Raw genomic sequence first — 26,214 nt, forward strand, 5'->3', positions numbered from 1 at the left:
GGTATCATTGGATTTGCATTTTCACAATCTGGACATGTCCTTGCCTCCAAATCTGGTGATGAGCTGGGGCAATTATTGTTGGAGAAAATAAACTTTTGAGGCAGGTTTCTGCTAAGTAGATGTTGCAAAGAGGAATCTAATTGTGGGCTCCTTGGTAGTCTTTGACCATGAGGTTTTCCTGCAGATGTTTCGTTACTAAACTAGGTAACATCATCAGTGCTGGAAAGGAATGGGGAATGGAGATTGCTTTTATGTTCAAATACTAGTGTTCTGGTGTTGGTGGGAGGTTCCTTGATTATCTGTTTACTGTTTATCTGCATTGATAGTTCTTTGATTGGGGTATTGTTTTCTTGATTGTTGACCTAGTGTTAATCTTGGTGTTAATCTCTGCTCCTCTGAGTGTTGATTTCTGGTGAGGAGGTGTTTTGATATTTTTGTTTCCTTCTTATTTTAACAGCACATCCGTGCAGTCAAAAGACATAATGAAAACTCCTTACTTTCATAACAAATGGACAGACTCAACCATAATTTCAACTATAAAACTGTAAGTATCCTAGATCAAGCCAAGTCCCAAGGTCTCAGAGAATTCCTGAAGCCGGCATTCAGACAAATCGGCCATCAACATACATGCAGAGATAAATAAAATCAACATTTTCTTAAAAGAGAAAATTAAAAAGGCCAAAGGGAAACAAAAATATCCTATACATTTGCTTCCCTTTCCATCTGGGTGATAATATAGTATAATCCTATACAATCCAGATTTTGGCCAACTTCACAAATCTTGAGTGGCAGTGGCTTTGGGAACCTGTAGTTTAAAACTTCAGGAAGGCACCAGATTGTTTCTAATATAATGGTTTTATTTTTCTCAATATGGCTAGAAGAACAAAAGAAAAAATGTTGAACAATCCTCTAACATTTTGATTTTAAAAATAACAGCAATTCAAGTTGTAAATAAAAATAACAGCAATTCAAGTTGTAAATAAAGTATTATGGAAAACATAATTCTTAAAATTATAATCAGCTCCAAAAACCTACTTAACACTGTGAAAGCTGCACACTTTTTACCTCCAAATTTGGAATGGTAATAAGGAAATGGGCATTTTATCTGAAATATGATCCTCGAAACAACTGTTTCTCATATCAAAGCAAATTTACATAGATTTGCATAGGTGTCTAGTACTTTTATCTAATACTACCTTTTGAAAAAACTGCAATATTACCACTTCAGGCATTCTCTTTCTTGGCTCTTGAAGATTTTGCTTCCTTGATTTATTGGTGCAAGATTTTATTCTTGGTGTTCTGCTACTGTTATTTTATTTTTAAACAGTTATAATTTTTTTAAAAAAATACTTGTTAATATCTTGTAGGTCACATTAGAAATTTTGGGGGAAAAAGTGACATAATGTATTTCAAAATATACATCTTTACTTACAAATAAGGAGTTTTTCTGTGTACAGGATGAATTAAATCCTACAGCTGGGTTGAACTAAGCAAGGTCAGACCTGGATAATATTAATAACAGGTTTGATGAAGTGATTAAAGTATCAGAATAAAAATTGAGAGACTGATTTCTAATCCAACCTTAGATACGGTTTCAGCTGGGTGACCTTGAGCTAGTCATTTCTCTTAGCCTGAGGAGGAAAGCAAACCACTTTTGAAAAATCTTGCCAAGAAAAGTGCAGAAGTGCAGTCCATGCAGTCTGTGAGAATTGGACACAATTGGAAGAAAAAAAAACCTTATAAGTACTTGAGGTTTAATAGAATGTACTTTTATATAAATATGAATGTAATCATGTTTTTTTCAGTGTATGGATATATAATCTGTAAATCATGCAGATATGTGTATATTATATAAATACAAAATTGAAACAATTGTCTTGATCTATACCAAGTCCACAATTCCCCCTTCTTTTTTATTTTAAGCTATCTTGCCAAAGGCTAAAATTAATGCATTGATTATGTGTCATCAAGTCATATATAAATGAATTAGATTTCTAAATTTTAGCTATTTTAGTTAAGTAAATTGGAATAAGGTAAAACTGTTGTTTTTAGGGGCCACATTTTGGAATTGAGGATAGGGAACCTAATATATTTTGATTCTAGCAGAATGCTGTCTTTCCCTGTGGATGTGTGAACATCTTTCCCTTTCACTGAGAAAGAACAACATTCAGTTATACTTTTTGCAAGAACTAAATCTCCCAGAGGTAAAAGAGAGACACAACAGATTTTTCCTTGTTAAATGTTTATGTGTTAAGACCCAATTAAAAATTCAAGAATGCACAGAAGCTCAACATGTCCCCGTACCGTGTCCCAGTACCATGAGAATCATGCTACAATGTCATGATAAATATGGAAAATGATAATTTACAAGGAAAGGAAGTGCAACCAAATTGGGACCTTCTACTACATCTATTTAAAATAGTAGATTAGTTTCATATCATATATGCAAACCTCTTGTAACAGTTCACTTATAAAATTAGACATTCATACTTGCTAGGCTTGAAAATAACCACATTTTGCACTAAAATGTTATTAGGTAGAACAGCTCACCTTTGGAATTATACGACTTCAGATGATCTAGTTTTGACCAGAGAAGTTTTACATTTGGTTTGATAACTTTTGAATAGCTTAAAGTTCTATTTGCATGAAAATCCTTTCTCCCTTCTCTGCTCCCCACCCCCACCCTCCACCCCATTTGATTTATTATAGCAGGGGTCCCCAAACTTGGCAGCTTTAAGACTTGTGATTTCAATTCCTAGAATTCCTCAGTCAGCTGAAGTTGAAGTCCATGAGTCTTAAAGTTGCCAAGTTTGGGAACCATAGGCTAAACTTGATCTGACATGCCCTTTTTTCCAGAACCCAAAAAATAGCTTGATACCATATCTCCAGGTGACTTCTGCAGTTCCATAAAGAGATTCAGATAGTTTTCACTGTACTGTATCAATCTTTTTTTTGATGGTCCTTTGGGTCAAGTTTGTGTAACGAGCAGATTTCTAGGACACATGCAAGGCAGAAGGTGAGTATCATAGACTATTTGTGATAGATGGATCCCCTAATTCAGGGGTCCCCAACCACTGGGCCGCGGACTGGTACCGGTCCGTGGAACATTTCCTACCCGGCTGCCGGTTTGCTGGGCGCCGCCATCTTGTTTGACGAGAAAGTGCTTCTGGGTGAGCTTTTCTGGTTGGAAAGCGGCATTTGGGTCCTGAAGAAATCCTCGTGCCTTAGTTTCATTGAGGGGGTGGGGGGCTTCGAACGAAACTAAGGTGCGAGGATTCTTTCAGCACCCAAGGCAAGGGGAGCTGAGCGACTGTCCCGAAGCTGTCCCGAAGCGAAGCCCATCGACAAAGGTACAAAGGAGGAGTTGAAGGTGGCGGGGAGAAGCGGGGGACGGCTGGCTGGCCAGTTGCTCGGCTCGCCTTGCCTTGTCATGCATGCTGATGCCGGTACAGGGCCGCGGATCATTTTGTGATGCCGGTACTGGGCCGTGGCACAGAAAAGGTTGGGGGCCACTGCCCTAATTGACAGTATTTCAAATATCTAGTTCTGTCTTAGATAAATGTGCAGCATATAAGCAGACCAAGAAAAGGGGAGGTGAAGAAGGGTGGGGCGGGTATGGAAATAGCTTTGTTACAACGCAGTGGGCTGAATCACTGAAGTTTTGCTTCCCACTACAAGGTAATCTCTGGGGACTATGGTTGTAGTATCTTAAAGTATATAGTACAGAATTAAACCTGGAAGCTTATGCCTTCCCATCCAGACATCATGCTTTGTCTATTCATCAATATTGACTCTGGCTCTCTATGTGGTGATATTAATAAAATGTCTGTAATTATTAACATTGATACTCCCCCTCTCCAGGTATCATATTCTCTATAGGCATTTGTTTCTATTTTAACACTAAAAATATCTTGTGCTCAGCTGCATATCAAAGCAAAGAAAGATCTCTTCTTGAGACTGGTAGAAAAGATTATACTGCTCTGATATTTATGCACCTCTTCAGGAGCATTTATGAAGGTAGGCAAATAAACACCTGCATATAGAAATATTCAGTGACTCTAATGCAGGTTGGACTATATATAGTTTTCACTTAATGACTTATCATTTAATAACTATTCAGAGTTATGATGTACCTCTCCAGAGCTATTTATGATCCATTTTTGAAGTTTCAAAACTGCATGCAAGTATGTGAACACACACACACACACACGCGCGCACAGTCTCATGATTGTATTTTGGGCATTGGCATCTGGCTCACATTTATAGCTGTTTGCAGTCTTACAAGTTTAGGCATTTTTTTGCCAGTTCCATCATTTACTTCTGTTTTTTGTGAAAAAAAAAGTTAAAGTTCATATGGTAATCCAAAGCTCTTTTCAGTGACTTCCAACTCCTATGGTGTGGCAACAGGACAGTTTTCCTATTTTGAGAGGAAAACATTAAAGACCATAAAATAAGCTTAGATTTTAAATAATACCAGTATAATCACCCCTTTAAAGAAAAAGAGAGGTATCCTTTACTGGTGTAACAGTTTCATTCATTTGGAGTCCTATGTTCAAAAAACAATTTTTTTTTTTGTAAAAATTTTATTTGGGTTTTCACAAAACATACAATTAAAATATCTTTTTGAGAACAGCATGATTCCAGGTTATCACTTCTCTATACAGACATAAACTCGTTTACATATTCATCTTTTTCTAAGTTTCAGTATCTTTCTAATCATTATATTTATACTTTTGTCTGCCCTATTTACACTTTCATATTTTCTTTTCTCATAAAACAAGATTTCCCCTGTAATTACTAACTGGAGTGTAACACCTTTATATCTTTAAATTACTGTCCATTCAAATCTCATTTAAGATTTAATTTATATCTTAACAATTATAACATTGAATCTCTAACCTCTGTTATAACATATAACTCTTATCAACCGAATTCTGCTTGGTACATTCCCTTAGAAATACACACTAGGTTCTAAAAAATACAATTATAACATTCCATTTCATATACTTTATCAACCAAGTTCTATTTGGTACATTCCCTTAAAAATCAATAAATTCTAAACAGAAAAGGAAGTAATTAATAGAGTTGTTATTCTATTCAAATTCATCTTAACATCTGATATAGTTAAAATATTCCCATCCTTTCCCACTTCCATTCGCTTATTTTCTTTATTTCATTTTAGTTACATTCCATTACATAACAGTACCAATTTTATCTATCACTTTAATCACCTATATTTCATATTTTCTATACCCATTACTATTTCTAATATAACAATACTATCTAATGTACCCTTGCAGAATCCTCTCTTTCAGTTAAGTTTTCAACCATTATCTCCATGAATCCTTGTACGTTTTCCCTGCTTCTCTATATCCTGTTTCTGTCCTTTATAACTTCTCCTTTCCATTTTACCCCTCTTCTTCTCCCTCGCCTTTTTGACCCCCTTTCTCTCTAGTTCTAATTCTTCCTTCTGTAATCCTCTCTTCTGCTTCTTCCTAGTATTGTAATTACTTCTCAAGCTATTCTTTTTTTTTTTTGGTTGTTTTTTCAAATTAGGTTTTTCACTCCCTTTCCCCCCTTTTCCTTTTTAAGCCCACATAGAATTACTTGATCATTAAAGATGGCTTCTTCCCGCCCTTCTTGTTCTGCAAGCATTTCTTGTTGTTTTTCATAGTTCAAAATCTCCATTTCTAAAAATTGAAATATGAAGCCAAAGATCCTCTTCCTTCTTGTGCATTTTCTTTTTGCTTTTTAAGTTCCATTTTTAGCTCTTCAGGGAGTGATGCCATTTTAAACACTTTTAAACAACCACCCAATTAATTTTAGTCATTAAAATCAAACAACCAAAATTCCAAAAATCACCAAGTAATCCAAATAATCCAAAGCTGTTTCTTCTTGCTTCTTTTTTCCACTTTCTCTTGCCGGAGGGTCTGTTATCTTGTAGCAAAGTTTCAATTACAATGTATCTTTTAGGAGTCTAGTTCACTGTTAATTCTTTTTAATTTCAGGTGGTCTCCTCCATTTTTCCACATCCCACCCTTTTCTTCCCCCCCCCCTCTCCTTTCCTCCTTTTAAAGGTTTTAAAATATCCAAAAGTCTTTATTATCCCTTTGACATTTTATTTTCAGCTTAAAATTGCCTATTAATGTCAAAGTGGATTTATATCAATTTCTTGCTCAGATCTCTCCTTAGCATTTAAAGCCAATTGCAACTGTCAATGTAAGAGAAAAAAAAACACCAAATCTTTTCTCTTTCCTCTCTCTTTCACCACTTCAAAGATCTTCTTTGGGAACAATATTATTCTTTATAGTTCAAAACTCAGGGTACCTTGAATAGTAGCTTTCTCAATTCAACCTGGTTAGTCAAAACTTTCTCTTTTATCTTCCTCCTGCACAATCTTGTCTGGTCAGGTTCTTCTTTGAGGTGGCCATTTGACCACCGCTACAACCGCCTTCGGGAAAGGGAGTAATAGCCAGCCAAGGAGGAGAGATGCGGCTCTCCTCAACCCCACTGGCAGTCTCCCCCCTCTTTACCACCTCTATGGGGCGGCTTAACCCTGAATCCAAGTGGCTTGGGGCGCTCCGGCAGTGAGCACAGATTGAAACTGCACACGATCGTGGATTCGGTCCATTGCCAAAGAAGCCCAAACCGGAAGTTCCCCCATCTCCAAAAATGTTAAATGTAGCCTCTGGATACAGCAAACCCATTCCTGTATTAAAGCCACTTGACCTGTGCATTTTTGAAGCTGGCTAATATAACATCAGATCTGCATCAGATTTTCCTGTCCCAAGAAAATCAGGCTCGTTGCCATTTCTATGTCTGTAACAGTATGAGAATTGCAAAATGAAAATATTACAAAACTGCAGCAGGCAGAATTTTCCTATTTTTCATTTCTTTCTGATTTGTAGTAGTATACTGTGAGTTTTCTGTCAGCAAACAGCAGCAGCAGAGCTAGCATTAGTAGATAAAGGCAGCATTCCATACAACTAAAAGACAGCTCAGTGATAATGTTCGAGGCTATTTCAGTATTACTCTCCCTCCACCCCCCGATGCAGGGCTTCTGGTTTGATTGTGGTAAACATATGACATCTGTGCATGTGTTCATCATAACCAAGGGATAAATATTAAATAAATTTGATTATTGATGAATTTTTGAAGAGGCACTAATAGTGATTTTTTTTTTAAAAAAAGGCTATCATGTAATCCTTACATCATGTCTTTATATAATGACCATTGCACTGGCCCCATGAACAAATCACTCAGACCTACCCAAATTTACAACTGCCTTTTGGATGCCCTCACCTGCCCAATGCTGCTAGTTGCTCCCAATGCCTGGCTTTGCCACGACTATACCAGCTGGAGTTTTCTCTATGATATAAACGACCAGAATGTATTTATTTCATTTCAGAAAGTGTTCAAAATTCTTTAGCTACACTTGAAACATCTTATTTTCTCAAGACTATAACTTATTTATAATTGTGTTCTGGGAGTAGGACATTCCCTCTCCGTTCTTTCTATTATATTTTATTTGGCCCTGAGCTTCAGAGATGGCAGTAGAGTCCTGATTAATAGACTTTGAGATCAGTGATTACTCAGAGATCCTAGAATTCTTGCGATATTTCACATGCCAAAATAAAATGAAATTTATCTCTCTCTAATGTGAATACAACAAAAGAAAGAAATTTTCAGAGCCTAAAGCTGGCTAGCAGAAATTGCAAAGTAAGAATTGTCTTTCTTCAAAGGGAACATCTGCTTTGAAATTGTTCCATCCATGTATATTTTCATTCACTGAATTAATGTCTTATAAAACAAATGGCAGTGTGAAAATATGATCGTGTATTTTCTATTCTTTGAAAAAATATTTTTAAATTGTTGAAATATAGATCTATCAGTTTATTTTGAGAAAACTGGCCTCTAAAGATTCTGTAACTCTAAACAGTTCATTGGACTAGTTTCTCTCCAACACAAAATTCTAGGATTGGATTATTAGCTGGATACAACACTTAATGTTTCATTTCAAAAACTGTCTTGAGTATTTATCTCATTTTAATGTCAATTTAAAAAACTTCCTGTTATGGTTGCCATGGGTTGCCAAATGCAATGGATTTCAAAACCAGTGCTGATTTAGTTCTAGATGTGTATGATGTTGCTTGAGGAGATGCACTTACTTGCAAAACAAGAGAAAACAAGTTTTCTATAAGTATCGTGAAATTGACTAGATGGGATTAAGTCTGACTAGAAGGATTAAGAAGAGTTTGGGAAATAATCAGGGCAAAAGTTTTCATATTCTATGATAGCATCACTCTCTTAAATGATAAATATGTGACTGACCCCCATAAAAAAGTCAAATAATTTAATTGAGATTAGGACTAAGCTAGTTATTCAAGACTTATCAGTAATTCACCCGTACTAGGTATTTTTCCACCTTTTTCACTATACTACATATTTTTAAATCCATATTTGTGTTAATTTATTTTCCCTTTTCTTTGAAAGTGTAATAATCCTTAGTTTGGAAATACAGCAGGAGAAATGAATATGCCACTTTAGCCCTTAAATTTACAATATTAGAAGAGTTGGATGACCCTTTGAAAAAAAAAGCTCGATTGCATCTTTATGTCCTTAATAGCATGAAGCAATCATGCACCATTGCTTTTTCTTTCTCAAGGAGTATATAGATGGAAAAACTTCCAAACAACATAATATATAATGTTAACATAAATGTACTATTATTCTTGGATATAATTCATCTCATGACTGCTTTACAATAAGATGAATTATACTTGAGATAAAGCATTTGTGGGGGTGCAGGACCATTTGAAGTTTTGAGTCAGTTTTTGACTCCTGGAGTCTGTCTGGACTAGTCCCTGCAGTTTTCTTGACAAGCTTTCAGAAGGAGTTCACCATTACCTTCTCCTAGGGCTGAAAGAGAAGAATTGGCCCGAGGTCACCCACTAGTTTTGTACCTAATGCAGAATTAGAATTCAATCTCCCAGTTTCTAGCCTGACACCTTGACTATTACATCAAACTAGCTTTCAAAATGACCATATTTAGTCATAAGTCAATAATGACAACAACCTTCCCCTAAAGGGGATGATCATTATCCTCAAGATACTTATTCTAAAACTATATAGTTATTTATGGTTTAGATTTTATGGTTTAGATAAGAGCAACAAAATTGAAGTTCCAGAGCAGTATGTGCCAGAGGTAGCTTTATTCATACAACAATTCCAGTTTTACAGAGTGGGTTTTTCTACCTCTTTTCCTGACACAGATGTTGCTTTTACAATCTGCAGTACTTTACTGGTAGTGATGTACCTGATAGAGGTATTAGATCAGCTTAGTTTCTATTAGTTGCTTCAGATTCTACAGCCATTTCTCCTTCCCTCTATTCAATTCCTTTCATGGTCATTTTGGCTTGGGTTGCAGGATACCAAGGATACCCAGGTTCTGCAGCTTTCCAAACTACCATCTGAGTATCATATATATTCCTTATAAAGTATTACTATTCTTTTGAAAAGATGTTAAATGTATCTTTTTTAGAAAGCTGTGTGTTTATAGTTGCATGGGGAAGAGCTGTTGGCCCCTTTTCCCTCTATATGCAGGCGGCCTAGAATGGGCTGTAGATAACATTTTATATTTTATTTCAGTAAGACGCCTCAAGAGTTTCCGCTCCCCCATGCATTTCATTCAGAACTGGAAAATGCCCTCTGTGAAAGTGATTAGAGACAAACTGATTAGTTCCATGTTAAATTAATAATAATATATTATTATTAATATTAATAATATGGCTTGGGACCGGGTTATCTGAGGGAACGTCTCTTGCCGGTCACATCTACCCAACCCATTAGAGTGGGGAGGCAGAGAATATTGTGGGTCCCATCCCTGAGGGAGATATACCTGGTGGGACCCAGAAGAAGGGCCTTCTCCATGGTGGCTCCCTCTCTCTGGAATATCATTCCCAGAGATTAGAATGGCCCACACTCTAGCACTCTTCCGGAAGACACTGAAGACCTGGTTTTGCCAGTGGGCCTGGGGAACCCAGAGTGGGATGGAGCCATCAAATGGCTCATGTGATCTGCTGTCATCGGGGTGGGGGATGGGAGTTGGGGGATGATTTTTTATTTTTATTTTTTTCCAGATTTTGTTCTATTTTTATTAATTTATTTGATTCTTTTTGTTAGTTTTTATTGTTATTTTTTTGTTTTAAATATGGTTTTACATTGTGTAAACCACCTTGAGTCGCCATGGGTCAATAGGCTACAATATTAAATAAATAAATAAATAAAATAGACAAACAAATAAACAAGCATTACTAGTGTTAGAAATGAGGCTGTCTTCTCCTTTCATGCCACTTGATAACAGTTGAACGGGAAGTTACATTTCAAAGCTGTTTGAACTTCCTTAAAGCTTACAAAACTTCATAGTATCACAGTTGAGCCCGTAGGTTGAAAGGCTGGAGTTTTCAGTCCTCTTATCCAAGAAGTCAACATACCTTCCTACCACTCTTTTACTTAGTGTAACTGGTTGTAAGAGCTTCCAATACCTAATTTTTAAGAAGTGTTTCATCTGGCATCTTTTTACTAACCCTGGTCTGTGAAAAAAATGGACTTTCACAATCAAAACTGTCCTTCCATCAAAGAAAAGGAAAAATGTATATGATTATGGTTATAAAACAAATTAAAAAAGGTAAACTTGTAAAAAAAAGGAAAAGAAAAAATAAATAATTTCTACACTGGACTTGTAGTATAGAAGCATGTCCTTTCCCCATCATTTTTTGAGTTGTGTGGTTGATATAAATCAATCTCATGAGATAAACAAAATAATTTTTAATTGAAAATGTGATTTATATACCTTGTTCTTCCAATTTTTGCATCGATTTAAGTTCACCCTTTTCATCTAATAATTCCCCATAGTTAACTGTTTGTTCCTTTTTATAAATTATAGGATAAGAAAACGCTTCTATCGTCGATAACCAAACTGGAATTTTCAAATAACACTGTTTTTTTATCTTCTCCCAATTCAACCACAGAGACTCCCGTATATAATGCCTTCTAAAATACCCCTGTGTTTTAGTTCCCTTGTACCATAAAAAAGCATGCCAGCCCAACAACAAATCATGACCTTCTAATGTCAACAATCTGGTTTTCCTTAATGTTATCCATTCTTTAACCCACGTCAAGTTTGCAGCTTGGTAGTACAACTCCCAATTAGGCAGTCCAAACCCTCCTCTAAATCTAGCATCCTGTAAAAGCTTTAACTTTATTCTTGCTTTCTTGCCTTGCCATATATACTTCAAAACAATTTTATTTAAATCCTCAAAATATTCTTTTCCAAGCCTAATTGGTATTGTTTGAAACAAAAATAAGACTCTGGGTAAAATGTTCATCTTGATTGTTGAAATCCTTCCTATTAATGACAATTGTAAGTTCTCCCATTTTTTCAAATCTTGAGCTATCTGTTGTTTAAGTTTAATATAATTATTCTCCTTCAATGTACTACATCTTGATGTCAAATATATCCCCAGATACTTAACCTTGTTTGTAACTTGAATTTTTAACAGTTCTGCCAACTCTTCCCTTTGTTTCAGCAACATATTCTTTGACAAAATCTTTGTTTTATCTCTATTTATTTTCAAACCAGCCACCTCCCCATAGACCTCTATCTTTTCCAACAGTTTCGAGGCTGTTTCTATAGGGTCTTCCAAGATAAAGACTAGGTCATCTGCAAAGGCTTGTGGTTTAAATTCTTCCTTTTTAATTTTCATTCCTTTTATAGTTTTATCTTCTCTGATATTTCTATTCAACACTTCCAAAGTCAATACAAATATCAAGGGAGAAAGAGGGCAACCTTGTCTTGTGCCTTTTCTTATATTAATAGGATCTGTAAATTCTCCTCCATCATTACCTTAGCTGTTTGTTCATTATAAATTGCTTCTATTGCCTGAATAAATCTTCTAGCAAAGCCCATCTGTTCCATTAAAAGTAACATAAATCTCCAATTCACGTTATCAAATGCCTTTTGAGCATCTAAAAATATCAAAGCCATTTGCTTTTCAGGATGTGCCTCATAGTATTCCAGGGTGTCCAGAATTACTCTCATATTGTCTCTGATTTGTCGCTTTGGCAAAAACCCATTTTGGTCTGGGTGGATAAAGTTATTCAAGTACTTTTTAAGTCTTTCTGCTAATATTGAAGCAAAAATTTTATAATCTGCATTTAGTAAAGAAATCGGTCTATAATTCTTGATTTGCAGTAGGTCCGCCTCCTCTTTTGGAATAAGTGTAATGTAAGCCTCTGACCATGTTTTAGGTATCATCTTTTTTAACATAACTTCATTCATAACTTCTAACAGTGGAATACACAGTGATTCTTGAAAGATTTTATAAAATTCTACAGGAAACCCGTCTGACCTGGTGCCTTTCCATTATTTTGTTTCTTAAGTGCTTGACTTAACTCCATCATTGTTATATTACTTTCTAGCATTTCTTCAATCTCTTTAGGTATCTTAGGTAGATTTGCATTCTGCAGGTATTGTTTAACTTTCTCCTCATCAATGTCTTCTTTCTTATACAAATGCTTATAAAAATCATAAATAATCTCTTTTTTTCTTTGCTGCCATAACAAATTTTACCTTGGTCGTCTATTAACTGTATTTTCCTCGACTCTTTCTCCTTTCTCAATTTGTATGCTAGCCATCTACCTGGCTTATTTGCATCCTCAAAATAATTCTGTTTAGCATTCCTAATTTTCTGTGCCAGTTCTTCTTTCTCTATTAAATCCATTTTATGTTTAGTTATATCCAGTTTCATTTTAACATCTTTTCTGTGTGGCATTTTCTGTAATTCTTTTTCAAGTCCCTTATATTCATCATCCAAGGCTTTAAGAGTTCGCTTTTTCCTGTTGTTCTTTTTCTTGTATAGTCTATTATCAAGCCTCTAACATAGGCCTTCATTGTGTCCCAAACATTCTGTATTGAGGTGTCTTCTTTTCTGTTCTCTTTAAAGAAGAAGGCCAATTCTTTCTCCATCCATTGTATAAATTCCTTATCCTTTAAAATAGAATTATTTAATGTCCATCTCGATCTTTTCCTTTGTCCCTTCCATTCAATTGTCAATGGGTTATGGTCAGCCCAAGTACTTGTTTCAATATTTACTTCTTGAATACTAGACATTAAATCTGTTGAGATCCAAATCATATCCAGTCTGGACCATGATAGATGCCTATTTGAATAGAACGTAAATTGCTTAGATTTATCATTTCTTTCTCTCCATATGTCTTTTAAAGTTAATTCATCTATCATTTTAAAAAAGGATTTAGGAAGAGTTTTCCTGTTATGCTTTACTGTTGTTGCAATATAGTCAAGTCTATTATCCACAATTCCATTAAAGTCTCCCATCATAATTACATTAGCATAGTCAAGTTCGGCAGTCTTAGTATGTAATTTTCTATAGAATTCTTCCTGTTTATCATTCGTGCATAAATTGCAATCAAAAGTATCTTTCTATTATTGTCCATTATTTCTACCATTAATATTCTCCCATCATCATCTGTATAAATCATTTTTGCTGGAATGGCCTCTTTAATATATAAAACCACCCCTCTTTTCTTGGATTGTGTCAAAGAGGTAAACAATTTCCCTAATTTTGGTTGTAATAACAATTGTTCATGTTGCTTTTTAATATGAACTTCTTGTAAACAAATTATGTCGAACCTTAATTTCATTAATTTATGGAAAATCTTCCTTCTCTTAGCAGCTGAATTCAGTCCATTTATATTCATTGTAATCAATTTTTTTTCTTCCATAATTATGTTTTATATTTAGATTTAACCACTCTCGTGGGTCTTGCCTCACGTTGATCTTTAATATCCACTTGTCCACCTACTGCACCTTCTTCTTTTCCAACCTCCATTTGTTCCTCTTGGGATTCAATTGATGGGACCTCCTTTCCTGCTCCTCCTTCTCTGCCTCCAAAAACCTCTGCACAAAACAGTTCTGCTTTCTCAATTGAATCAATTCTATGTCTCTGTTCCTGCCACGTAAACATCAATCCTTCTGGAATCAACCACCTGTAAGACACCTCTTTTCCAATAACCTTTAGTCAGGAATCGGTATTCTCTTCTCATCTCTCTCACTCTTCTAGGTATTTGTTTTAAAACCAAAATTTCTTTACTTTTGTATTTCAGTGGCTTCTCTCTTGCTACTTGCAATATTTGTGTCTTCAAAGATTTTTTAATAAATCTAATATGAACTTCTCTGGGTAGGTTATTTCTCATCGCATATCTTGTAAAAACTCGATATATCTCATCAATTCCATCCATCATCTTCTCTTCTGTTATCTCGAGCGCCTCCGCCAGAATTCCTACCATTATCGCAACCAAATCTTGTCCTTTTTCTTCTTCTATATTTTGGAATCTAAGATAAAATTCTGATCTATCCAACTCCCACTTCAACATCTGGTTTTCATATTTGCAAATACATTCAAAGTACTATGAGGATTCCAAAGCAGAGGGATTTTATGATAAGCAAACTGACTTGGATAAGATTTTGATGGGTACTGATGAAAAGGTGATTAAAAAATTGTATGGTTATTTATTGCAAATTAAGCTTGAGGAAGAACAAGTTAAAGAAACTATGATTGCGTGGGGGGAGGAATTTTGGATATGGGATTGATTTAGAGAAATGGCAGAAATTATGGTCGCAAAATTATAAAATGACAATGTCTACAGCCTATAAAGAAAACTTGTATAAGATGTTTTACAGGTGGCATTTTCCCCGACAAGGATAGCAAGAATGTTCAAGAACAAACCAAAAATGCTGGAAATGTCATCAGAAACCTGGTTCATACTATCACATGTGGTGGACTTGTGAGGATGCTAGAAAATATTGGACTAAAATCCACATGTGGCTGGAAAAATGACAAAGAAGCATATAGACTTGAAACCGGAGTTTTTTCTATTGGGAATACTACCAGATACTTATAGTAAAGAGTTGAAATATTTGATTGTAAATGTATTGACTGCTGCTAGGATTGTATTTGCAAAAAATTGGAAAAATGAGAAAATTCCATTGCAAGAAGAAGTTGTAAAGAAAATTTTGGAATGTGCTGAGATGAGTAGATTGACTTTTGAAATTAGAGAGCAAGAAGATAAACAATTTTATTTAGTTTGGGATCTTTTCTATCAATGGTTGAATGATGAAATATTAAAATATAAAAGTTAGATAATAAGGAATAATAATAACTTTATTTTCCCTTTCCTTTTATTGGTTTTTGATACTATATCTATATAATAGTTTTCTTTGTTTCTTTCTTTTCATATTTGGGATAGAATTGGTATGATTATAAGATTTGTTTTAGAATAAAATATTTAAAATATAGTTATCTCATAAAGGCATGACCGAATAAAAGTTTAGTCAAATTTTTTTTTTTTCTTTAATAGCGATACTAGGATTTATAAATTTGTATTGATAAGAGTATTATATAAAGTAACTGTAATTGGGACTATGAGGTGAATGCACAAAACCGATGGACCAACCGACTTACGGTGTGTACAAAAATATGGGGGAGCTGATACTTTTATGTTTTGTTGTTGTGTTTTTTATGTTAAAAAAATAATAAAAATTTATAAAAAAAAAAAGAAAATGTGATTTATAATTTATGAAGTCTGGTTTACAAAAATCTATGCACTGCTCTAGGCAAATCACAAGGTGGTGCTGGTTTGTTATATCAGTAATCTTTGGAGAGAGGCAGGTTTCAAGTTATATATCAGTTTCAACAAAGTAAGACAGAGAAAAGTAAATCTTTACGTCAAATTTACTGTATAACTCTGGAATTGTACATAATATATTCCAGATGCAAAGGAAAAGGAATTGGGGGGAGTTAACACAGAGAAACATAATAAATTAAAGCAAAACTCTAACTAAAGTAGTTATATATTCCTTAGAGATAACATGAATCTCAAGCAAAGGTCTCTACTTTTTTTGTACTGCATTTCTCCAGATCTCTGGGTTGTTTTTAGCCATTCACCAGAGCTGTTGGGAGAATGGCAAACAACCTAGCTAAGACATAACAACTTTTTGCTCTGTGGCTCCAGACTGGGAAAAGGGGCAGGCACAAGCATAAACACATTTATGATGATGATACTTACAATAATTATTATTATTTAAATCTATATGCCACCCAAATCTCAATGATCCTGGGTATCTCACAATAATCAAACAAAAAATTATAATAAAAATCAGTGAAACGTGTAAAAAGGATAAAATTCAGCAGGCAGGATATAATGGGTATCGCACTCTCCCTCGCAAAAAGCCTGAGCGAAGAGCCAGGTCTTTACAGCTCTTCAGTACAGCAGAATGGGGCCCATCTAGATGCTACAGAAGAGATGCACTTCTGGGCTCCCAAGAGATGACAATGTTAATCAAAGAAACTTGATAGTGACTGACATTTTACCCTTTTTAAAATCTAACCCAATTCTCTTCTGAATCTTTTTGTAGCAAAAGAGCTGTTTTCAAAATATCATTTTACCACTAATTTACCATTTCTTAGTGTAGTGAAGAACTGTTTCCGATGTGATTGGGTGGGCCAACTTCTGTGACCAATCAATTATTTCTCAGGATTCTAAACATGGGTTCATTGCTGTTCCAGGATAGAGCTATTTAGAATATTAAAAATCGACTTGCAGGAAATCAGAATGAATTTTGACAGATGTCAGAACAGGTGTCCGGGGTGGGATTCAAATTTTGTAACAATCAGTTCTGTGGGCGTGGCTAGATGGCCATGGCCATGTGGCTGGATAGGCATGGCTTTTTTGCAGCAAACCCCCCCATTTTTTGGGCTTTCTGGGCCTCAGTGAAGCCTCCGGGGGTGGGGGCATTTTTGCTCCCAGAAGGGCTTAGAAAGGAAAAAAAGGAGCATGGGTGGGCACATAGCACCCTCCCACGCTTCATTTTGGGGCCTCCTGGGCCTCAGGAATACCTCCTGGGGTGCGCTTTGCTCCGAGAAGCTTCCTGAGACCCAGGAAGGCAAAAAAGGGAGGTGGCAGGGGTGTTGTACCCCCTCCCTTTTTGCTTTCCTGGGCCTCAGGGAAGCCTCCTGGGTGAAGCAGTAAGTAAGTGAGGAAATCCTGGCGCAGCTGATCATAGGAACAGCTGATCATTGGGAGGGGGAAAAAAGAAATACCTGTCAGTGCTTCAACAAATCCACCCCCATTCAAATAAAAAATCTTTAGCCACATCTCAGAGAAAAGAAAAATTGATTTTATTAGAAGTGGCCATGTTGGCATTTAGCTGGACACAGCCAGTGCTAAATTACATCATACATTTCCCCCTTGACCCTGATCTTCTCCCCACCCCCTGGATGTGACTTCTCCAATGGGACACATCCATCTCCAAGAGTCATCCATCATGCTCTCCACTAACCTTCTGACGCTCTGACAAATTTGGGCTGCCGGGGTGATTATCTAGGCATTTAAGGAATGCCTTATTTTCCCCCTTTTTCTGGCAGGTAAAAAGACCAAAGGAGTACCTTTTTAGTTGACAATACCTTAAGGAGTGACTGGGCAGGGAAGTCAGCAATGCCGGACATGCGCGCAATGTCACGCATGCACGATAAGGACTGACTGGGAGGGTAGGGGTGGGCCGAGAGGGGTGGGGCCATCCAGGGGCACAGTTCTCCGAATTGCGCAGAATCATAACCGGTTCTATAGAACTGGTCCGAACTGGTAAAATCCCATCCCTGAGCTTTACTCCATATTAAGGATGGCAACGATGGAGGTTTTCCCATGGATAGGTGATACTTGTTGGAGTAGTAATGAATGTGGGATACTCCACCAATCCTTAAGGCTTCACATATGCAGAATGAATACTTGCATAGACCTAAATCATTCATCTTTAGTTACAAGCTCAAGTTGTAGATTTTATATATATTTTTTAAAAGGTGTCCCCGTGGGCTCAGTATCTTCATTTTTTTTCTTGAGTAATATGCCACGATGCCAAAGCCTCCAGGAAAGGCACACAAAGAAAGCAAAAGCTTATTTGGATTCAGCAGAAAAAATAATCCTCCTTGGCTCCAGTTTGGGTGCAACTATTTAAGCCTATGCTGCCAAATTAAAGTAAATGGAAGAATATTCCTTAAGCTGCCTTGAGAGTTACAGTAGAAGAAGGACTTTACTTGTCAGATTTGCCTGAGGCTGCATTCTTATTCTTAATGAAGTAAATGGTCTGAGTCCAGATTGTACCATTCAATTTAATAGGGTCTCCACCTTAGTTTTCCTGGTACTTAATTTTTGTTTTTGTTTAGGACCTTTCAGTCAGGTTAATCTGAAATGGTACAACCCAAAAGTAGGCTGAACTTCCTGTTTCTCATAAGACCTGTTGTTGAATCACTGCTGTTATCATTTTTATCTGCATTGAAGCTGAATAAAAAAAAAGTCAATATCCATAAATAATGTAATCAGAACTGCTTTAGTTCACTAAGGAGATATAAGCAGATAAGTTGTAGGTACCTACAAGGTAGGTAGGTAGGTAGGTAGATAGATAGATAGATAGATAGATAGATAGATAGATAGATAGATAGATAGATAGATAGATAGATAGATAGATAGATAGTTCATTTATTGTGATTGCTTAAAATACCAACAGAGGATAACCATATGATGAAAATCATGTAGAGTATTGCTTAGGAAATTCTTCACTATTGTCATAATTTTCACTTAATTTATCTAGATGTCAAATGAAATATTGTCGTGTAGCACAACAGCTATGTTCTTTCTGTTCATCTTTGTCAAGTTAAGTGTTTCTTCAGTGGGTACTTCTGGCCTTCCAATGGAATATAGATCTGAAAAAAGCAGAGCCATTTTTTGAAGGTTTCAGATATGACTCCTTGGTTCCTCATTTGGCTTCTGGCGTTGTGTATGGTTTTTCCCTACAAAATGCTTATGCTTATGAAATTAAAATATATGAGAGAATAAATTATTATCTCATAAACTACAGCTGAAAAATCCATAGCCCCCATCCTGCCAGAACTGTTGAAGCTTCTTGGATGAGAAGCAAAACATCTTCCGCAAGGAAAAAAACCAACAGTCCAGTTGCCTTTTGAATAAACACCTTTGAAATTGTCCAGAGGTCTTAGGTACTCTCTGAGCTTGCTTGTTTTCTTGCAGACATTTCACTAGCACTAATGATGTTATCTAGTTTGGGTAATGAAATGTCTGCAAGAAAACAAACAAGCTCAGAGAGCACCAAGGACCCCTCATGTCAAGCCTCAGCTTCAAATATTTTCCTTTATTAGACTACGCAGAGTTATCCCTCCATTTAACCAGTCTGCTTTTACATTCCAGGTGTCCTAATCCCCACACATTGGAGGGCAGCTGGTTTGGAAATTTGTCATAGTTCATCCCATATGCTTTATATATACCAAAGATAATATATAATCTGTTCAAGGAAGAAATGCAGTAATTTTACTTCATCAGGTTACCAAAAGGCTTTTTTCTTTTTGGGTGTGGCTGCTATCTTCCCCTTGCTCCACAGCATTTGACCATATAATCAGGACTGCAAACCAAAGATAGAATTCAGACTACATCTCATCAAAAGTTACCTCAGTGTGTAAAGTTCACTGAATTTCAGTATGAGATTTACTGAAACCTGAAAAGAATCAAGTACTAATGCTCTAGGAAATAAGGTAAGTAGGGGAAAGAACACTTCTGAGAATATTTTTTTCTCAAATGATGGCTGAAATGAATTTTGACCTTTTTGAAGATCAAAAAGAAATAACACAGATTTTGACATTGCATTTTAAAGTAAGTTCTCTAAGGCAGAATGGTCTATGATATTGTCAGATTGTTTACTTCATTGCAATTTATACATTAAATCTAATATCTTTTTAAATATAATTTTATTAGATTTTTAAAAAGTGATAAAAATGAAAAATATAGAAAGCAAAGTTGAGAAGGAGAGAAAAGATAAAGTGCAGTAAATAAGAAAAGGGAAAGAATAAATATTTAAAGAAACCATGGTTCATATGATAGTTAGAAATAAACTTATTCTCACTCTTCTCCAAGGTTATTTCACATAGTTAACTTCTTTCTATATGTAATTCTATACTGTCAACAAATCCCTAAAATTATCAAATCATTTTTATCCATTTTCAGCAATTTATAAAAGTACTTATTATTTTATCCCTGATTAAGCAGGCCAGTTTTGCCATTTCTACCAATTCTGTCATCTCCACATTCCAGTCCTCCATTGCAGGTATGATAGATACATTCTTGTGATCGCATTTGGTTAAAAAAATGTGCAGTAAAAGAATGGAAATGCAAAGGGAACATAATTTCTGAGATTATTTCCAATCCCTTTACCAGCAGCAACCCAAGCAGTGGTGGTATTCAGTCAGTTCGTGCCAGTTCACGCAAACCGGTAGCAAGAATTTGGTGTGGGTCGCCAAACAGGTAGTAACTTCTGGGTGGCCATACCCCCGACCTGGTCGCCAGTCGCTTGCTTGCCCCACTGCCCGATGCTCGCTCACCCTGCCTGCCTGACGCTCGCCTCACCCAGTCACTTTCTAAGGTATTACTTTTTTTCCTTCCCGACAATCAGCTGTTCCTACGATCAGCTGTGCCAGAATTCCCCTCGCTTACTTACTGCTTCTCCTGGGAGGCTTCCCTGAGGTCCAGGAAGGCAATAAATGGAGGGAGAGGGGCGCAAGCCCCCTCCCCCCGTGTGCTCCATCTTTTGCCTTCCTGGGCCCCAAGGGAAATTCCTGGAAGCAAAAACTGCCTCCCCAGGAGACTTTCCTGACGCACAGAAGGTCCTAAATGAAGTAATGGGGGGAGTGGTTTGCGCGTTCCTTCCAGGCTCCATTTTTTTCCTTCCTGAGCCCCAGGGAAGCCTTTCTTGAGGCACAGAAGGTACCAAAATGAAGCATGGGGGTGCTACGCGCTGGTTCAGGCTCCGTTTTATTCCTTTCTGAGACCCAGGGAATCCTTCTGGGAGCAAAAATGCCACCCCAGGATGCTTCCTGAGGCATAAAGGATCCCAAAATGAAGCGTGGGGGTGCTGTGCTCCAGGCTCTGTTTTTCTCCTTCCTGAGCCCCAGGGAAGCTTCCTGGGAGGAAACTGCCCCCCAGGAGGCTTCCCTGAGGCACAGAAGGTACCAAAATGAAACATGGGGGTTGCTGTGTGCCCCCTCCGGCCCGTTTCCCCTTCCTGAGCCCCAGGGAAGCTTCCTGGGAGCAAAAATGCCTCCCCCTACAGGGAGGCTTGCCTGAGGCCCAGAAGGCCTAAAAAATGGAGGGGGAGGTTGCAAAATAAGCCACGCCCAGTCAGTCACATGGCCATGCCCACCAAGCCATGCCCACAGAACCAGTAGTAAAAAAATTTTTTTTGAATCCCACCACTGAACCACAGGTATGTGTATGCACTGGGGAGAATATGTGCACTACAACCTCTCATCTCTGAGTCACATGTCTGGGAAGACAGAATTCTAAGAGAACTTAAGAATTGAATACATTAGTTGCCAATATTCCAAATCACCAATGGCTTACTGCTTCTTCCTTAGGAATCACATTAGAGGTTTACAACCTTTTGGGCACCAGGGGACTGATTCCGTGGAGACAGGTTTTTCAATATACCAGAGGAGGCATGATTTTACATGCTGCCTGCATCCCGCAGATGGGGCTTCGCTTGTTTGCACAGACTGGTTGCTGGGGGCCAGGGGGTTGGGGATCCTTGCATTAGAGGACTTTAAGGAAAATTTTTCCTGTACTTGCCTGGGCCAGATACTGTTCATTTTATCTTGATTTTTTCCTTCTTCTCACATCATACTAAATTTGGACCTGTTCAATTTTGGAAAATTATCCTGCTGAGAAACACATTTACCCTTTACATATTTTTTTTTCTTTAACATTATCTTGCATTGTAAAAAATAATAACGAGATAGGGAAACATTGCTTCAGGAATTGTTTCCAGGCCCTTTACAAGCAATGGACTTCAGAGACATATAAATTTTCTTCTGTATAATGAAACAACATAATTCAATTGCTTGTGAGATCAGTAGCTATATAAATTGATTTAATAAATAAATATTGCATTTCTCTGTATGTGGTTTTCTGCTGTCTGCACTTACCAAGCACAATTGGGGCGAGCAACTCCATCGCTAAGTGATGCAGTGGTAAAGTGAAAAATCATGTGACCATGTCCTATTTATGATGGCAATTTGTCAGTTCTAGCTGTGGTCATTAAGAGAATGAATGCAGTTAATGTTAAGTGCGATGTCATGTACTATGACACTGAATTTCAACTTCCTGTCAGTTTCCTCACTGACTACTTGTCGAAAGCTGGCAGTGAAGGTCATAAATGGCGATCCCATGGTCTCAGGACTCTGCAGCCATTGTAAATGTGCACCAGCTACACAAGTGCCCTAATTGCAATCACGAGGCTGTGAATATTGATAACTTTGAATGAATGTTGATAAGCAAAGACTACCTGTCCCTTCTTGTTTGTATTTAAATAAGGAAGAATAGCATAGGCTGCATTTGCTCTGTTCTGCATCCCTTGACTGAAAAATGCAGAAGCAGAACCTTAGAATGGAACAATCAGTAACCTTTCAAGATAGGGGTCTAACTGTTATAGGGATGGGAATAGAGAGATGTTTTTCCAAAATTATTTTCTGCACAATCTTAAATCTGATTGTTGGCCAATTTTGAAATCTGACATTTGCTTTACTGACTTCTTTTATATCAATTTTGGCCCTCTCTTTTTGATTTTCAGAGTTACCCAGCTGGTGGAAGGAGACAGCAGAGAAATCACGACCTGACTTCCTTGACAGAACTTCTTCCCAACATTCCTTTGTTTTGGAAAGAATGGGGAACAAAAAGCCAAGACTGAGATTGGGAGGAGGAGAAAGGAATACAAAGACTAGAAATCATTTGCCATGTATGTACATGACATGTACAGTTCATGAATTTTACTAGTTTTTATTTTAAAAATGTACATAAGATTGACTTTAAAGAATTAGATACGAGAATATTGGGAATAGAAATATAGTTATTCCATTGTTAAATAAAATGGTTATTCTCCCTGTTTCTACCATTTTAGGCTTAGTACATGTATTTCCACATTCATTTAAGAATATATTTTAAATATTGTATTAAGATTCATATGCATTTTTGTATAAATTTCTTCTTACATGCACATTTTTGTCTGCAATTTGCATAATTTTGTTTTGTACGAAATTTTCTGTAATACAGGTATATTTTCACTATGTGCTATTTTTATCCCCTGATCCCTCTGTGTGTGTGCATGTGCTTATGTGTGTGCATGTTTGTGTATATATGGAAACACACACACGTACATATGTAAGAAATGCACTGCAAAATTCTAAGAACTTGTCATTTCAAGAGCTTGTAACTTGTTTCAGTTTGTGTAATTTATTTATTTAGTTAATTTATATTGCTTCCCACTCACTTTCAGTGATTCTAGGAGGCTTACAAAAAATGAAAACCCAAAATACAAAGAGTAAAAGAAATACCAACAAGCAAGCAAGCAAACCCCTTGATGGATTCCAGGTCTTCAGGGCTTTGCAAAAGACTGTCAAAGTGGGGGTCAGTTCCAAAGGAAGAGAGTCACCACAGAAAGAGCCCTTCTTCTGGGTCCCATCAGAAATACTTTCTTAGGAAGGGGAACCGGCAACATTCCCTACCTCCCTGCTCTGATGGTTCATGTGGATATAAATGGGAAGATGCAGTCCTTCAGATAACCCGATCCCAAGCCATGTAGGGCTTTAAAAGTGACAACCATTACCTTGAATTGTACCTGGAAGTAAATTGGCAGCCAATGTAGCTCTTTCAGGAGAGGTAACACATGAGCACACCTAGTCTGCACAAAACCATGTGGGCAGCTGCATTTTGAACCAGTTGGCGCTTCCTGATACTTTTCAAAGGCAGCTCCATGTAGAGAGCGTTACAATAGTCAAGATAGGAGGTGACTAGGATACAAGTGATTGTGAGCAGGGATTGTTGGTTCAAGGAAGAGTGTAACTGGCACACAACCCGCAGTTGCACAAAGGCCCTCCTGACATTACTGCCATCTGGTCTTTGAAACAGGAGTCATGAGTCCAGGAGAACCCCCAGATTACATTCCAAGTCTGTTTGAGGCACCCCATCCAAGACCAAACAGGGCAGTGAAGAAATGGAGAACTGGATCCTGTAACAAATCAATAGTTTTCTAATAATAATTTCAAAAATATTCAATAAAGTCATTTTTTTTAATTTCATGAGTTTCAACAGTATGAGGAAAAATAACACTAATTGGATGTTTGTGAATAATTGTGTAATTAAGCTTAACAGTAGTTATTATTTCTTAAAATTTAATGTTCTTTTGAAAAGAAAGCAAATATATCAATCTTATGAAATGTCACAAAAATCTCAATATTCCTTTATAAAACTTGGTTGAAACCTCATGACGTTTGAGATTATTGATAGAGATGCCCAGGCTATTCCTTGAAATTGAGAAACGGTGTTCTGATTCTGAAAAGTGTGCTATTCCTTTTTATGAACTGAGAGGTTATTAGTTTGGGTGATATAAGGAGAGGCTGTAATGTTGGGCCTCACATGTACAGTGATTTGAGGAGTGCAGTAACAAAAAGAAAGATTTCCTTTCTGGAAAGCATGTATTCAACAGAGATAGATGTGTAGATGAAGTATCTGCGCTGTAAGAAGTTTATAACTGTCACTATATAGCGAGGGGCGAATTTCCTTAGAAAAGGTTAACCAGATCTCAAGAAGTTTCTGAGGATTCTATGATACAATCTTATTTACACCTCCATATAACTGAGCATAAGACGAGAGATTTGCAGCATTAACATTCCAAATAAATTTTACTACTTTGGACATTATTTTTTTCTTTTGTTCTAAGTAATGGAAAAAATATAAGAATATATTTAAAATGAAACATTAATTAATGATAAGCTTATGAATGACTAAATCATGGAAAATATAAGCCATGTTCAGACAATGTTTCTGAATGCATTCACTGTAATGAGACAGTAACAAGAGAATTCTAAAAATTCAATAAGAAATTGTAGCCTAATATATTCCAAGATTAGTAAATTGGGAAAATCTGAGATTTAACTCTGTAAACTAGAGATATGTGGACCATAATACCAAACAGGGAATATTTTATACAGATAGTCCTTGACTTACAACACAACTGGGACCAGAATTTCCATTTATCAAGCACCCAATTTTTGATCCCATGACTCTGAATGCTGTGGTGGTTGTTAAGTGCAAGGATTGGTTGTGGCTTTTTTCACTGCAATTCTAGATTTAAATGGTGGCTAAATGAATGGTTGTAACTTGTAAGTTGAAGTCTACCTGTGATGCTATTTTTTAAACTGCACCTTGGAGCAACTCAGTATTTGGAAAATATTAAAAGATCATTTGTACTTCTCATCACACTTATCCTAAAGACAATTTACAAAATGCAACCACAATGGACTTTGGGCCTTGTTCTAGAGCAGAGAGAAAATTGTTTTCCTCCAGTTGTTGACAAAATGCTACCTCCCTCGTTCCCTAGGTAATATGGAAATCATCATCAAGGCTAATAAGTAACTCCACCTGTTGCTGCTATGTATTCTTAATTCAGAAATGAGAATTATGGAAAAGTTGGGTTGAAATATGCCTTACAATATTTTTCTTTCCTCATTTCTCTACCATATTGCATTCTCTTATCAAACATATATGCCATCTATAGCAGAATAAAGAAAAAGCTGCTAGAAAGCTTGAAAACTACTGGAAGAAAAAACCTTGATAAAAAGATTGTAGCTTTGCTTTCCATTAAAGATGGTTTGAGTAATTCCCCATTAGGAAAATGAGCACACAGAGGGAGACGTAGTGAGAGTGGTGAAGAATAACACACAAACAGCACACAGCCACACTGTATAGTAAAATGTAGGTTTTTACTTCCAGTAAAACGGTTAAGCAAAGTTCAACAAACACAGTCCAAGTCATTCACGTTAAAGCAGTCAGTTTTCAGTCCAGGGGTAATCCAAATAACAAAGTCCAGCATCAAAAACAATTCAGTAACAGTCTTACATCAAATCCAACTATGATCAGCAACAGTCAATACAGGAACGGCAACACTCTCCAGAAAAAGGACAGAACAGGAACAAGCCAGGTTTCTGGCTTCATCTTATGGCTGTTTGAGGAACTATGTCAGTC

At 36.6% G+C, this 26,214-nt stretch overlaps 1 long non-coding RNA gene across 1 annotated transcript; it reads left to right on the forward strand.

The window, feature by feature from the left end:
* Positions 1 to 457: 457 nt before the first annotated feature.
* Positions 458 to 24,823, forward strand: LOC148124148 (uncharacterized). Its single transcript, XR_015740092.1, has 3 exons — positions 458 to 544; positions 1,587 to 1,752; positions 22,776 to 24,823. It is a non-coding gene; the product is annotated as an uncharacterized LOC148124148 (long non-coding RNA).
* The last annotated feature ends 1,391 nt before the right edge of the window (positions 24,824 to 26,214 follow it).

The sequence above is a fragment of the Pseudonaja textilis genome, chromosome Z (assembly GCF_049901715.1).
Source record: "Pseudonaja textilis isolate UNSWEBS1 chromosome Z, rPseTex1.2, whole genome shotgun sequence".
NCBI classification, from domain to species: Eukaryota; Metazoa; Chordata; class Lepidosauria; order Squamata; family Elapidae; genus Pseudonaja; species Pseudonaja textilis.